The sequence below is a fragment of the Triticum dicoccoides genome, chromosome 2A (genome assembly GCF_002162155.2).
Source record: "Triticum dicoccoides isolate Atlit2015 ecotype Zavitan chromosome 2A, WEW_v2.0, whole genome shotgun sequence".
Lineage (NCBI taxonomy): Eukaryota > Viridiplantae > Streptophyta > Magnoliopsida > Poales > Poaceae > Triticum > Triticum dicoccoides.
In genome coordinates this window covers 21,771,229-21,776,976 of record NC_041382.1, presented here as the reverse complement: position 1 = coordinate 21,776,976, position 5,748 = coordinate 21,771,229, and positions in this window count along the sequence as shown.

Genomic DNA, 5,748 nt, shown 5'->3' with positions numbered 1-5,748 from the left:
GAGGCAGGGGCACCCCAGAGAAACACAAGTTGATCCAGGTGATCATATTCTTAGCCGTGTGCGGTGCCCCCTTCCACCATAGTCCTCGATAATATTGTAGCGGTGTTTAGGCGAAGCCCTGCCGCAGTAGTACATCAAGATCGTCACCATGCCGTCGTGCTGACGGAACTCTTCCCCGACACTTTGCTGGATCGGAGTCCGGGGATCGTCATCGAGCTGAACGTGTGCTAGAACTCGGAGGTGCCGTAGTTTCGGTACTTGATCGGTCGGGCCGTGGAGACGTACGACTACATCAACCAAACGCTTCCGTTGTCGATCTACATGGTACGTAGATCATACTCTCCCATCTCGTTGCTATGCATCATCATGATCTTGCGTAGGAAATTTTTGAAATTACTACGTAACCCAACAGTGGCATCCGAGCCTAGGTTTTATATGTTGATGTTATATGCACGAGTAGAACACAAGTGAGTTGTGGGCGATATAAGTCATACTGCTTACCAGCATGTCATACTTTGGTTCGGCGGTATTGTTGGATGAAGCGGCCCGGACCGACATTACGCGTACGCTTACGCGAGACCGGTTCTCCCGACGTGGTTTGCACATAGGTGGCTTGCGGGTGACAGTTTCTCCAACTTTAGTTGAACTGAGTGTGGCTACGCCCGGTCCTTGCGAAGGTTAAAACAGCACCAACTTGACAAACTATAGTTGTGGTTTTGATGCGTAGGTAATATTGGTTCTTGCTTAAGCCCGTAGCAGCCACGTAAAACATGCAACAACAAAGTAGAGGACGTCTAACTTGTTTTTGCAAGGGCATGTTGTGATTGCATGTGATGTTTATCTTTTATGCATCTTATCTTGCTTTGATTAACGATAGCATTATAAGATGATCTCTCACTAAATTATCAAGAAGTGTTCTCCCTGAGTATGCACCGTTGCGAAAGTTCTTCGTGCTGAGACACCACGTGATGATCGGGTGTGATAGGCTCTACGTTCAAATACAACGGGTGCAAAACAGTTGCACACGCGGAATACTCAGGTTATACTTGACGAGCCAAGCATATACAGATATGGCCTCGGAACATGGAGACCGAAAGGTTGAGCGTGAATCATGTAGTAGATATGATCAACATAGTGATGTTCACCAATGAAACTACTCCATCTCACGTGATGATCGGACATGGTTTAGTTGATTTGGATCACGTAATCACTTAGAGGATTAGAGGGATATCTATCTAAGTGGGAGTTCTTTAAGTAATATGATTAATTGAACCTAAATTTATCATAACCTTAGTACCTGATAGTATCTTGCTTGATTATGTATGATTGTAGATAAATGGCCCGTGCTGTTGTTTCGTTGAATTTTAATGCGTTCCTTGAGAAAGCAAAGTTGAAAGATGATGGTAGCAATTACACAGACCGGGTCCGTAACTTGAGGATTATCCTTATTGCTGCACAGAAGAATTACATCCTGGAAGCACCACTGGGTGCCAGGCCTGCTGCTGGAGCAACACCAGATATTGTGAACGTCTGGCAGAGCAAAGCTGATGACTACTCGATAGTTCAATGTGCCATGCTTTACGGCTTAGAACCGGGACTTCAACGACGTTTTGAACGTCATGGAGCATATGAGATGTTCCAGGAGTTGAAGTTAATATTTCAAGCAAATGCCCGGATTGAGAGATATGAAGTCTCCAATAAGTTCTACAGCTGCAAGATGGAGGAGAACAGTTCTGTCAGTGAGCATATACTCAAAATGTCTGGGTATAATAATCACTTGATTCAAATGGGAGTTAATCTTCCAGATGATTGCGTCATTAACAGAATTCTCCAATCACTGCCACCAAGCTACAAGAGCTTTGTGATGAACTATAATATGCAAGGGATGAATAAGACTATTCCCGAGCTCTTCGCAATGCTGAAAGTTGCGAAGGTAGAAATCAAAAAGGAGCATCAAGTGTTGATGGTCAACAAGACCACTAGTATCAAGAAAAAGGGCAAAGGGAAGAAGAAGGGGAACTTCAATAAGAACAGCAAGCAAGTTGCTGCTCAAGAGAAGAAACCCAAGTCTGGATCTAAGCCTGAAACTGAGTGCTTCTACTGCAAGCAGACTGGTCACTGGAAGCGGAACTGCCCCAAGTATTTGGCGGATAAGAAGGATGGCGAGGTGAACAAAGGTATATGTGATATACATGTTATTGATGTGTACTTTACTAATACTCGCAGTAGTACCTGGGTATTTGATACTGGTTCTGTTGCTAATATTTGCAACTCGAAACAGGGACTACGGATTAAGCGAAGATTGGTTAAGGACGAGGTGACGATGCGCGTGGGAAACGGTTCCAAAGTCGATGTGATTGCAGTCGGCACGCTACCTCTACATCTACCTTCGGGATTAATATTAGACATAAATAATTGTTATTTGGTGCCAGCGTTAAGCATGAACATTATATCTGGATCTTGTTTGATGCGAGACGGTTATTCATTTAAATCAGAGAATAATGGTTGTTCTATTTATATGAGTAATATCTTTTATGGTCATGCATCCTTGAAGAGTGGTCTATTCTTATTGAATCTCGATAGTAGTAACACACATATTCATAATGTTGAAACCAAAAGATGCAGAGTTGATAATGATAGTGCAACTTATTTGTGGCACTGCCGTTTAGGTCATATCGGTGTAAAGCGCATGAAGAAACTCCATACTGATGGACTTTTAGAACCACTTGATTATGAATCACTTGGTACTTGCGAACCGTGCCTCATGGGCAAGATGACTAAAACACCGTTCTCCGGTACTATGGAGAGAGCAACAGATTTGTTGGAAATTATACATACAGATGTATGTGGTCCGATGAATATTGAGGCTCGTGGCAGATATCGTTATTTTCTTACCTTCACAGATGACTTAAGCAGATATGGGTATATCTACTTAATGAAACACAAGTCTGAAACGTTTGAAAAGTTCAAAGAATTTCAGAGTGAAGTTGAAAATCATCGTAACAAGAAAATAAAGTTTTTACGATCTGATCGTGGAGGAGAATATTTAAGTTACGAGTTTGGTATACATTTGAAACAATGCGGAATAGTTTCGCAACTCACGCCACCCGGAACACCACAGCGTAATGGTGTGTCCGAACGTGGTAATCGTACTTTACTAGATATGGTGCGATCTATGATGTCTCTTACTGATTTACCGCTATCGTTTTGGGGTTATGCTTTGGAGATGGCCGCATTCACGTTAAATAGGGCACCATCAAAATCCGTTGAGACGACGCCTTATGAACTATGGTTTGGCAAGAAACCAAAATTGTCGTTTCTGAAAGTTTGGGGCTGCGATGCTTATGTGAAAAAGCTTCAACCTGATAAGCTCGAACCCAAATCGGAGAAATGTGTCTTCATAGGATATCCAAAGGAGACTATTGGATACACCTTCTATCACAGATCCGAAGGCAAGACTTTTGTTCCTAAGTTCGGAAACTTTCTAGAGAAGGAGTTTCTCTCGAAAGAAGTGAGTGGTAGGAAAGTAGAACTTGACGAGGTAACTGTATCTGCTCCCTTATTGGAAAGTAGCGCATCATAAAAAACTGTTTCTGTGACACCTACACCAATTAGTGAGGAAGCTAATGATAATGATCATGAAACTTCAGAACAAGATACTACTGAACCTCGTAGATCAACCAGAGTAAGATCCGCACCTGAGTGGTACGGTAATCCTGTTCTGGAAGTCATGCTACTAGATCATGATGAACCTACGAACTATGAAGAAGCGATGGTGAGCCCAGATTCCGCAAAATGGCTTGAAGCCATGAAATCTAAGATGGGATCCATGTATGAGAACAAAGTGTGGACTTTGGTTGACTTGCCCAATGATCGGCAAGCAATTGAGAATAAATGGATCTTCAAGAAGAAGACTGACGCCGACGGTAATATTACTGTCTACAAAGCTCGACTTGTCACAAAAGGGTTTTGACAAGTTCAAGGGATTGACTACGATGAGACCTTCTCACCCGTAGCGATGCTTAAGTCTGTCCGAATCATGTTAGCAATTGCCGCATTTTATGATTATGAAATTTGGCAGATGGATGTCAAAACTGCATTCCTGAATGGATTTCCGGAAGAAGAGTTGTATATGATGCAACCGAAGGGTTTTGTCGATCCAAAGGGAGCTAACAAAGTGTGCAAGCTCCAGCGATCCATTTATAGACTGGTGCAAGCCTCTCGGAGTTGGAATAAACGTTTTGATAGTGTGATCAAAGCATTTGGTTTTATACAGACTTTTGGAGAAGCCTGTATTTACAAGAAAGTGAGTGGGAGCTCTGTAGCATTTCTGATATTATATGTGGATGATATATTACTGATCGGAAATGATATAGAATTTCTGGATAGCATAAAGGGATACTTGAATAAAAGTTTTTCAATGAAAGACCTCGGTGAAGCTGCTTACATATTAGGCATAAAGATCTATAGAGATAGATCGAGACGTTTAATTGGACTTTCACAAAGCACATACCTTGACAAGATTTTGAAGAAGTTCAAAATGGATCAAGCAAAGAAAGGGTTCTTGCCTGTGTTACAAGGTGTGAAGTTGAGTAAGACTCAATGCCCGACCACTGCAGAAGATAGAGAGAAGATGAAAGATGTTCCCTATGCTTCAGCCATAGGCTCTATCATATATGCAATGATGTGTACCAGACCTGATGTGTGCCTTGCTATAAGTCTAGCAGGGAGGTACCAAAGTAATCCAGGAGTGGATCACTGGACAACGGTCAAGAACATCCTGAAGTACCTGAAAAGGACTAAGGATATGTTTCTCGTATATGGAGGTGACAAAGAGCTCATCGTAAACGGTTACGTTGATGCAAGCTTTGACACTGATCCGGACGATTCTAAATCGCAAACCGGATACGTGTTTACATTAAACGGTGGAGCTGTCAGTTGGTGCAGTTCTAAACAAAGCGTCCTGGCGGGATCTACGTGTGAAGCGGAATACATAGCTGCTTCGGAATCAGCAAATGAAGGAGTCTGGATGAAGGAGTTCATATCCGATCTAGGTGTCGTACCTAGTGCATCGGGACCAATGAAAATCTTTTGTGACAATACTGGTGCAATTGCTTGGCGAAGGAATCCAGATTTCACAAGACAACCAAACACATCAAGAGACGCTTCAATTCCATCCGGGATCTAATCCAGGTGGGAGACATAGAGATTTGCAAGATACATAAGGATCTGAATGTTGCAGACCCGTTGACTAAGCCTCTTCCACGAGCAAAACATGATCAGCACCAAGGCTCCATGGGTGTTAGAATCATTACTGTGTAATCTAGATTATTGACTCTAGTGCAAGTGGGAGACTGAAGGAAATATGCCCTAGAGGCAATAATAAAGTTATTATTTATTTCCTTATATCATGATAAAAGTTTATTATTCATGCTAGAATTGTATTAACCGGAAACATAATACATGTGTGAATACATAGACAAACAGAATGTCACTAGTATGCCTCTAATAGACTAGCTTGTTAATCAAAGATGGTTATGTTTCCTAACCATGAACAAAGAGTTGTCATTTGATTAACAGGATCACATCATTAGTTGAATGATCTGATTGACATGACCCATTCCATTAGCTTAGCACCCGACCGTTTAGTATGTTGCTACTGCTATCTTCATGACTTATACATGTTCCTATGACTATGAGATTATGCAACTCCCGTTTGCCAGAGGAACACTTTGTGTGCTACCAAAC